This window comes from Salmo salar, chromosome 02 (genome assembly GCF_965601325.2).
Source record: "Salmo salar chromosome 02, fSalSal1, whole genome shotgun sequence".
Classification (NCBI taxonomy): domain Eukaryota; kingdom Metazoa; phylum Chordata; class Actinopteri; order Salmoniformes; family Salmonidae; genus Salmo; species Salmo salar.
The window spans coordinates 69,939,380-69,949,476 of NC_138292.1; the positions used below are offsets into that span (position 1 = coordinate 69,939,380).

The 10,097-nt window shown below is 40.7% G+C and overlaps 1 long non-coding RNA gene across 1 annotated transcript; it reads left to right on the forward strand.

The window, feature by feature from the left end:
• Positions 1 to 2,948, forward strand: LOC123730805 (uncharacterized). The gene is made up of 5 exons (XR_006762239.2): positions 1 to 74; positions 901 to 955; positions 1,707 to 1,739; positions 1,888 to 2,010; positions 2,293 to 2,948. It is a non-coding gene; the product is annotated as an uncharacterized LOC123730805 (long non-coding RNA).
• The last annotated feature ends 7,149 nt before the right edge of the window (positions 2,949 to 10,097 follow it).

Here is a 10,097-nt window from a genome sequence, read left to right on the forward strand (position 1 = left end):
GCTGTAGGGTGGGAGATGCAACAACCGCCTTGAGAACAGCACGAAGTGTGTTGGTGGTCTTTCTCTGGTCTGTGGTAGGTATGGTCTCATTCATAACTTTTCAGTAATCATATTTCTCCTATCCTTTGCTATCCAATGTATAGACATTTACAAATTGCTATATAACAATTCACAATAAGTAGCTTCCGAAGGTTTTTCCTGGTGTGCATTGTTCATTTCCTTGTTCATATTCATAGCTGTCCCAAGCAGAACAAATATATTTAAATATACTTAAATTAATATATTTTATTACATTTAAGTATGTCTGTGACAAATATACCTAAGTATATTTAAAATGATCTAAATTGGAGCAATTTTAAAGAAATAAATTACATGTATTTTATTTGCATTATGTATATTAAATACATTTAAATGATCTATTTTGGCACACATTGGCACACATTTTTTGTACTTCAGTATATTCTTAGTATATTAGATAAAGAGCAAAACAAGTACTTTGAATACACCTTAATCAACCCCTGTGTGTTTCAATGGCATAGGCTTAAAGGTAATTCAACACATCAGGTATCCACTTCCTGTCAGAAAATGTCTCAGGGTTTTGCCTGCCAAATGAGTTCTGTTATACTCACAGACACCATTCAAACAGTTTTAGAAACTTTAGGGTGTTTTCTATCCATATATAATAAGTATATGCATATTCTAGTTACTGGGTAGGATTAGTAACCAGATTAAATCGGGTACGTTTTTTTATCCAGCCGTGAAAATACTGCCCCCTAGCCCCAACAGGTTAACAAGAAATTTGGAATGGTTGAAAAGCGAGTTTTAATGACTCCAACCTAAGTGTATGTAAACTTCTGACTTCAACTGTACATGTATTTAGATGTCTTTATATTTTTTCAGTCGTGGCAAGAAAGGAGATACATGGACAGCATATCTAAACCTGAGTCGAGTAAAGGTAAGGAGGGTTCACCTAGGGAGCTCCTACATTGGCGGCACGTAGCCTAATGGTTAGAGCATTGGGCCAGTAACTGAAAGGTAACTGGATTGAATCCCCGAGCTGGCAACATAAAAATCTGTCGTTCTGCCACGGAGCAAAGAAGTTAACCCACTATACCCTGAGAGCTGAAGACGTGGATGTTGATTACGGCAGCCCCCTGCACCTCTCTGATTCAGAGGGGTTGGGTTAAGTGTGGAAGACACATTTCAGTTGAAGGCATTCAGTTGTACAACTGACTAGGTATTTCCCAACACCTCTGAATCAGAGAGGTGCGGGGGGCTGCCTTAATCAACATATTCGGCACCCGGGGAACAGTGGGTTAACTGCTTTGCTCCAGGGCAGAACAAAATATTTTTACCTTGTCAGCTCGGGGATTCAATCCATCAATCTTTTGTTTACTGGCCCAATACTCTAACCACTAGGCTACCAAACTCATCATTTCAAATGCATCTATAACATCTGATACAAGTATTCTATATGTATTAGGTACTACTACGGTGGTAGCAGGTGACCCCTCCTTTAATAATCAGATTTCATAAATGTACAGGGTCCATTTTGACCCAAGACAACAATCCAGACTAAGAATTTACCAAAGGTCAGATCATAATGAATACTAGTATTATATGGACAGAGTCAATATGATCCCAGATCAGCACTCCTACTCTGATGGTGAATTCTCTCTCTCCGATAATCCTTTCTATAATTTCAGATTGACCCCCTGATCTATGATTCGTAGATGTGGGTGAGTGGACTTGCAGATCTGGGACTAGCCTAGCAACAGCATCTCTTCTCAACTATTGGCAAGGATTTATTTGACATCCAATCATCATGAGAGATGCTTTATTCTGCATTAAACACTTCTATTGTGGTCCCTCCTCAATATATTACAGGAGAGGTGAGCACCTATCAGTTCCTGCTGCTGTCCTTCACCCCTCAGTGCAGACTTCTGACCATCGCTTAGGCCAGGAAGAAGTCAGCCAAGTTCATCGCCATGCAACGCACTACTGATTGAGGTAGACTGTAGTTTGAATAGCAACTGACTGACTGACAGGCAGGCAGACACACACACACTCACATTTGACCTTTCTAAATGTAACGTAATAATCGTCAGAAGACGTACAATAGAGAATGATTATATTCCTTCAGGGGACAGAGCTGTAAGGGAGCTGTTGCATGTTTGAAAATGTAGAGAAGTTAATTCTTGAAAACATTATTTTCTATATTAGTTTAGGGTTTATCAAATCCTGACCTGAAGTGTGCCTTTCAACTAATCTATTTTGTTTTCCAACCCTCAGGAGACCATGAGAAGGGAGTAGGCCACCTGACCAACACCATTGCTGTGTGTGGTTAAAACCTCTCTAGGCTAGGCGTGCCGCTAGCGACCCACCTCGACAACATCCGGTGAAATTGCAGAGCGCCAAATTCAAATGACAGAAATAGTCATAACAAACATTCATAAAAATACAAGTGTTATATATCGACATAAAGATTAACTTCTTCTTAATCCAGCCGCTTTGTCAGATTTCAAAAAGGCTTTACGGCGAAAGCATACCATGCGATTATCTGAAGACAGCGCCCCGCTTACAAAAGCATACAAACATTTTCCAACCAAGTAGAGGAGTCACGAAAGTCAGAAATAGCGATAAATGAATCACTTACCTATGAAGATCTTCATCTGGTTGCAATCACAAGGGTCCCAGCAACATAACAAATGGTCATTTTGTTCAATAAAGTCCCTTTTCATATACCAAAAACTCTGTTTTGTTGGCGCGTTTTATTCAGTAATCCACTGGCTCAAAGGTGGTCAAAACATGCAGACGAATAGATCATAATAGTACCGGTAAAGTTTGTCGAAACATGTCAAATGATGTTTATAATTAATCCACAGGTTGTCAATTGTCTAAATAATCGATAATATTTCAACTGGACAATAGCGTATTCAATAGAAAGGAAAAACAACGAAGGGCGCACACAAAGTCACGTGCACAAACCAGTACTGCATGATTCCCCAGTCCCCTGACAGAAAGGTCTCATTCTTCTTCATTTTTCAGAAAACAAGCCTGAAACAATGTCTAAAGACTGGTGACATCTAGTGGAAGCCATAGGAACTGCAATTTGGGCCCTAACCCATTAGATAATCAATAGGCTTTCAATGAAAAACCACTCACATCAAAAAATCCCACTTCCTGGATGGATTTTTCTCAGGTTTTCACCTGCCATATCAATTCTGTTATACTCACAGACATTATTTTAACAGTTTTGGAAACTTTAGAGTGTTTTCTATCCATGCATATGCATATCCTAGCTTCTGTGCCTGAGTAACAGGCAGTTTACATTGGGCACCTCATTCATCCAAACTTCCCGATACTGCCCCCTATCCCAAGGTTAAGTTTGCTGATGACACAAATAGTCTGATCACCGACAATGACGAAACAGCCTATAGGGTGGAGGTCAGAGAACTGGCAGTGTGGTGCCAGGACAACAACCTCTCCCTCAGTGTGAGCAAGACAAAGGAACTGATCGTGGACTACAGGAAAAGGTGGGCCGAACAGGCCCCCATTAACATCGACGGGGCTGTAGTGGAGCGGGTCGAGAGTTTCAAGTTCCTTGGTGTCCACATCACCAACGAACTATCATGGTCCAAACACACTAAGACAGTCATGAAGAGGGCACAACAAAACCTTTTCCCCCTCAGGAGACTTAAAAGATTTGGCATGGGTCCCCAGATCCTCAAAAAGTTATACAGCTGCACCATCGAGAGCATCCTGACCGGTTGCACCACCGCCTGGTATGGCAACTGCTCGGCATCTGACCATACAGAGGGTAATGCGTACGGCCCAGTATATCACTGGGGCCAAGCTTCATGCCATCCAGGACCTATATAATAGGCGGTGTCAGAGAAAAGCCCATAAAATTGTCAGAGACTACAGTCACCCAAGTCATAGACTGTTTTCTCTGCTACCGCACGGCAAGCAGTACCAGAGCGCTACCGGAGATGGTGTTAAGGACCAAAAGGCTCCAAGCCATAAGACTGCTGAACAATTAATCAAATGCCCACTGGACTATTTACATTGACAACCCTCTCCCCTCCATTTGTTTTGTACTCGCTGTTTATTATCTATGCATAGTCACTTCACCCCTACCTACATGTACAAATGAGGTGCAATAGTGATACTAAATGCAGTAGACTATGAAAAGGACATTCTGAGACAACTTAGTGATGATGAATTTTACAAAAGACTCCCAAAGGACCCTACTAATCAATTCAAGTCTCTGATCCATGATAAATTGTAAAAATTGTTGAATGAAGTGGAAATTACAAAGACAGAATATGAGCATATGAAAGTTGACTGCCCAACCACACCTGTAATATACACTCTACCCAAAATTCACAAGAGCATGACACCACCTATACCAGGCAGGCCCATTGTGAGTAGTAATGGATCTCTGACAGAGAATATCTCTACCTTTGTAGACCATTTTGTGAGACCCTGGGTGATCTCCCTCCCCACGTATACTAGAGACTCTATTGATTTGATCAATTTTTACAAATCTGTTGTCCATATACCTGAAAATTCTATTCTGTGTACTTTTGATGTTACCAGTCTATATACTAACATCCCCCATCAGGGCAGTCTAGAGGCCCTCATGTTCTACCTCAATAAACGTCCTCCTAATGCTCTACCCAGCACCAATTGTATTGTGGACTTGGCTGAACTGGCACTACCCTCCAACTATTTTCTCTTCAGAGGAGACTTCTTCCTCCAGACCAAAGGGACAGCGATGGGGAGCACTATGGCTCCTAATTATACTAACCTATATCTAGGAATGTTTGAAAAACAGGTGGTGCTGAATTCAGACCTTAACCCTTTTCTCTCCAATATTCTCCTAATTTGGAGATATTTGGATGACATTTTCTTGATCTATACAGGCACCCAGGAAGAACTTTTGGAAATCCATGCTTATCTTAACTTTATGAATGAACACCTTCACTTCACCATTAACCTCTGGACGGGCTGACATCCAGTTTTAAAATCCTATCGCCATTTGCATAACAATTTTTTATTTTTTTTAAATTCTTCCAAATATAGGACTATTTTATATCGTTTTATAGATACACCTCTCCTGAATCGAACCACGTTGTCCGATTTCAAAAAGGCTTTACAGCAAAAGCAAAACATTAGATTATGTTAGAGGAGTATATCGTAAAAGTAGCCACATAGCCATTTTCCGACCAACCACATGCATCACAAATAACCCAAAAACAGCTAAATGCAGCACTAACCTTTGACAATCTTCATCAGATGACACTCCTAGGACATCATGTTATACAATACATGCATTCTTTTGTTCGATAAAGTTCATATTTATATATAAAAACAGCATTTTACATCGGCGCGTGACGTTGACTATTTTCCCTCAAATGCGTCCGGTGAAACAGCGCTACAATTTACTAAATTACTATTCGAAAACATTTTTAAAATGTAATATTGTCATTCTAAGATTTATAGATTAGCATCTCTTGAAAGCACCTGCAATGCCAGATTTAAAAAGAACTTTACTGGGTAATCACACTTTGCGATAAAAGGGGATGCGATACTCAGAAAAATAGGCAAGCAATACAGGTCAGCGCCATCTTGGAACAATCGCATATCAAATATAGTCTTGTATACAATTGTCAATAATCCCTTACCTTTGATTATATTCATCAGAAGGCACTTCCAGGAATCCCAGGTCCACAACAAATGTATTTTCGTTCGAAAAAGTTAATCCTTTATGTCTTCTTGTTAGCACGTTCTGAAGGCTGCACCAAAAGTACCGTCGTGCGCGGGACTCCTCTCTTACCAAAATGGATTATTTTTTTTATTTAAGTTCGTTCAAACATGTCAAACGTTGTACAACATAAATCTTTAGGGCCTTTTTCAACCAGAGCTCCAATAACATTCAAGGGGGACGATTGCATTGTCTTTCAAAACGTTTCGAAAGGGGAGGGTAGCCAGGGGCGCCGGCGTCATAATTGGTGATGGCCCTCCCCATGTGACCACGTTCCACAGACTCTCATTCTGTCAGTTTTCACAGTAGAAGGATCAAACCACTTTGTAAGACTGGGGACATCTAGTGGAAGCAATAGGAAGTGCTCAATGAACCATATCTCACGGTGTGATTTATAGGCAAAGTGATGAAGTTGAGTCCGCAATTCAGAATTCCACATCCTGTTACGATCTGTCTCGGGGTTTTGACTGCCATATGAGTTCTGTTATACTCAGACACCATTCAAACAGTTTTAGAAACTTTAGGGTGTTTTCTATCCACAAGTATTAATTATATGCATATCCTAGCTTCTGAGTTTGAGTAGGAGGCCGTTTAAAATGAGCACGAATTTATTTCAAAAATCGCTGTAGCGCCCCCTATCCTAGGCGACCGTCAAGAGGTTTTAACTATGACCTATCACAAATCAGTTTTCTTGATGGGATGGTTATTAAGGACAAACATCCCTACAGATCTCTATAGGAAACCTACGGACAGGAATACCCTCCTTAGAGGTGACAGCTTTCATCCACGTCCACTTATTAAAAGTCTACCTATCAGCCAATTCAGTCGTATCAGAAGAATATGCAGCTCTGATGCTGCTTATCAGAGACAGACCACGGACCTCACACAAAGATTAAGGAAAGGGGGGTACAAAGACAATTGGGTAAAACATGCCAATGATCGTTTTGAAGGACTAACACAGTTGGAAAGCTTAAAACCAAGAGAAAAAGAAAAAGCAGAACATGTCCCATCATGCTTTACCCAATTCTCACCATTGGGGAAGGCATTTAAGGACATATAAGGAAGCACTGGTACATTATTGATACTGACCCACAATTGAAACCCATTTTTAAATATCCTCCACGTATGGTTTTTAAAAGACCCCCAAACATGAGAGATACTGTGGTTAAATCTGATTACCCACCAGAGAAAAGGGAAAAAAATTTGGACAAGGTTCCGGAGAGTAATTACAAATGTGGCCGATGTGCTCAATGCAGCTTCACGTACAAATGCAACTCATTTACACACCCCTGCACAGGACAAAGATTTAAGATCAAGGGCCTGATTACCTTCATGTCCACCAATGTTATTTACATGTTGACATGTCCTTGTGGTCTGTCTTACATAGGGAAAACCCATAGAAGCCTTAAGACACGGATCAGTGAGCACCGCAGCAATATACGGACAGGTGAGACAAAAAATCCGGTTGCTGCTCATTTTGTACAAGCTGGACATCCTTTTAGTTCTCTGAGATACATTGGAATAGAAATGGTGAAGATGTCCTGCAGGGGAGGGGACATTGAGAGGAAACTTCTTCAAAGGGAATCTTTCTGGATCCACAGGCTCAACACATGGTCTCCTCTTGGCCTTAAAGAGGAGCTTGACTTGAAAACGTTTTTATAGTTTCAATAATTCTAAATTGTGTTTTTTTTAATCCTAATTGAATTTTGAATGTGTATGTATATTACTATAAATATTTATGACATTCTCTGTGTATGATCATATATTTTGATACATTGAATGTTAATATTGTGAAACTGTTATACATTTTTTAACTCCTGTTTCAGGAAGTGATGTTACAGAGTACTGCCCCTATATATAGGACCTTCCACGCCCACCTGGGATATGGATGCCTGTTGAAGACCTAAGGGTCGAAATGTAAATAAATATCACCTGGGAGCATGAGCAGCAGTGTGCGGCGTTTTCCTTTCTTTTTTCCAAATGTTTTATTTCTACAATTTCCAAAAGAACCAAACAAAAACATATTTACTTTTTTACGACACGTGTTTGTGCCGTCATGTGTATTAGTAGCACAATTTCTAACCTATTTGCATTATTTTTCACTTGTATACTAACTTCTCTATTGATGTTGTTTTTAAGTTTTCACAGACTTTTCTTAGTGGATGTACAATCGGCGCAAATTGAATTATGGGGAGTTTCAGGCCCCGGAGTGAACATAATTGCACACTCGTAATGCTGACTAAAAATAAGGGCTGAGGGGCTTACATTGCAAACTTCCCTTGCTTGGCAAATCATTTGGATCACCCCCCAAGATGGCGACGGGGGTTCCCCCAAGGGCATAAGGTGAGGGTAAGTGGGGAAGGGTGTGTCTTTTAAGTGTTTGGGCCGCAGCCTTGGTATTCTCTGAACCAGCTTCATGAGGTAGTCACCTGGAATGTATTTCAATGAACAGGTGTGCCTTGTTAAGAGTTAATTTGTGGAATTTCTTCCCTTCTTAATGCGTTTGCGCCAATCAGTTGTGTTGTGACAAGGTAGGGTGGTATGCAGAAGATAGCTCTACTCGGTAAAAGACCAAGTCCATATTATGGCGAGAACTGCTCAACTAAGGAAAGACAAACGACAGTCCATCATTAATTTAAGACATGAAGGTCAGTCAATACGGAAAATGTCAAGATCTTTGAAAGTTTTTTCAAGTGCAGTCGCAAAAACCATCAAGCGTTATGATGAAACTGGCTCTCATGACCGCCACAGGAAAGGAAGACCAAGAGTTACCTCTGCTGCAGAGGATAAGTTCATTAGAGTAACCAGCCTCACAAATTGCAGCCCAAATAAATGTTTCACAGACTTCAAGCAACATCTCAACATCAACTGTTCAGAGGAGATTGCGTGAATCAGGCCTTCATGGTCGAATTGCTGCAAAGACACCATTACTAAAGGACACCAATAAGAAGAAGAGACTTGCTTGGGCCAAGAAACACAAGCAATGGACATTAGACCGGTTGAAATCTGAGATTTTGGTGAACGGATTATCTCCGCATGTGTGGTTCCCACCGTGAAGCATGGAGGATGTGTGATGGTGTGGGGGTGCTTTGCTGGTGACACTGTCTGTGATTTATTTAGAATTCAAGGCACACTTAACCAGCATGGCTACCATAGCATTCTGCAGCGATACGCCATCCCATCTGGTTTGCGCTTAGTGGGACTATCATTTGTTTTTCAACAGGACAATGACCCAATACACCTCCAGGCTCTGTAAGGGCTATTTGACCAAGAAGCAGAGTGATGGAGTGCTGCATCAGATGACCTGGCCTACACAATCGCCTGACCTCAACCCAATTGAGATGGTTTGGGATGAGGTGGACTGCAGAGTGAAGGGAAAGTAGCCAACAAGTGCTCAGCATATGTGGGAACGCCTACAAGACTGTTGGAAAACTATTCTAGGTGAAGCTGGTTGAGAGAATACCAAGAGTGTGCAAAGCTGTTATCAAGGCAAACGGTGGCTACTTTGAAGAATCTATAAAGAAAAACCCTTGAATAAGTAGGTGTGTCCAAACTTTTAACTGGTACTGTTCATAAAATGTACTTAACAAACTATAGTTTTGGCAAGTTGGTTAAGACATCTACTTTGTGCATGACGCAATTAATTTTTTCAACAATTGTTTACAGACAGATTATTTCACTTATAATTAAATTCCAGTGAGTCAGAAGTTTACATACACTGAGTTGACTGTGCCTTTACACAGCTTGGAAAATTCCAGAAAATGATGTCATGGCTTTAGAAGCTTCTGATAGGCTAATTGACATAATTTGTGTCAATTGGAGGTGTACCTGTGGATGTATTTCAAGGCCTACCTTCAAACTCAGTGCCTCTTTGCTTGACATCATGGGAAAATCTAAAGAAATCAGCCAAGAACTCAGAAAAACATTGTAGACCTCCACAAGTCTGGTTCATCCTTGGGAGCAATTTCCAAACATCTGAAGGTACCACGTTCACCTGTACAAACACTAGTACGCAAGTATAAACACCATGGGACCATGCAACCGTCATACCGCTCAGGAAGGAGACGCGTTCTGTCTCCTAGAGATGAACGTATTTGGTGCGAGAAGTGCAAATCAATCCCAGAACAACAGAAAAGGACCTTCTGAAGATGGAGGAAACAGCTGTTATGCAACTGTTATGCATCTGTTGGTCACAGATCCCTTAAAAAAACGGTAGTCAGTATCTGGTGTGACCACCATTTGCCTCATGCAGTGCAACATAAGATAAAGGATTTAATGTATTTTTCAATACATGTCTCGTGGAAATTACTACCAAGGACTGTCAAAC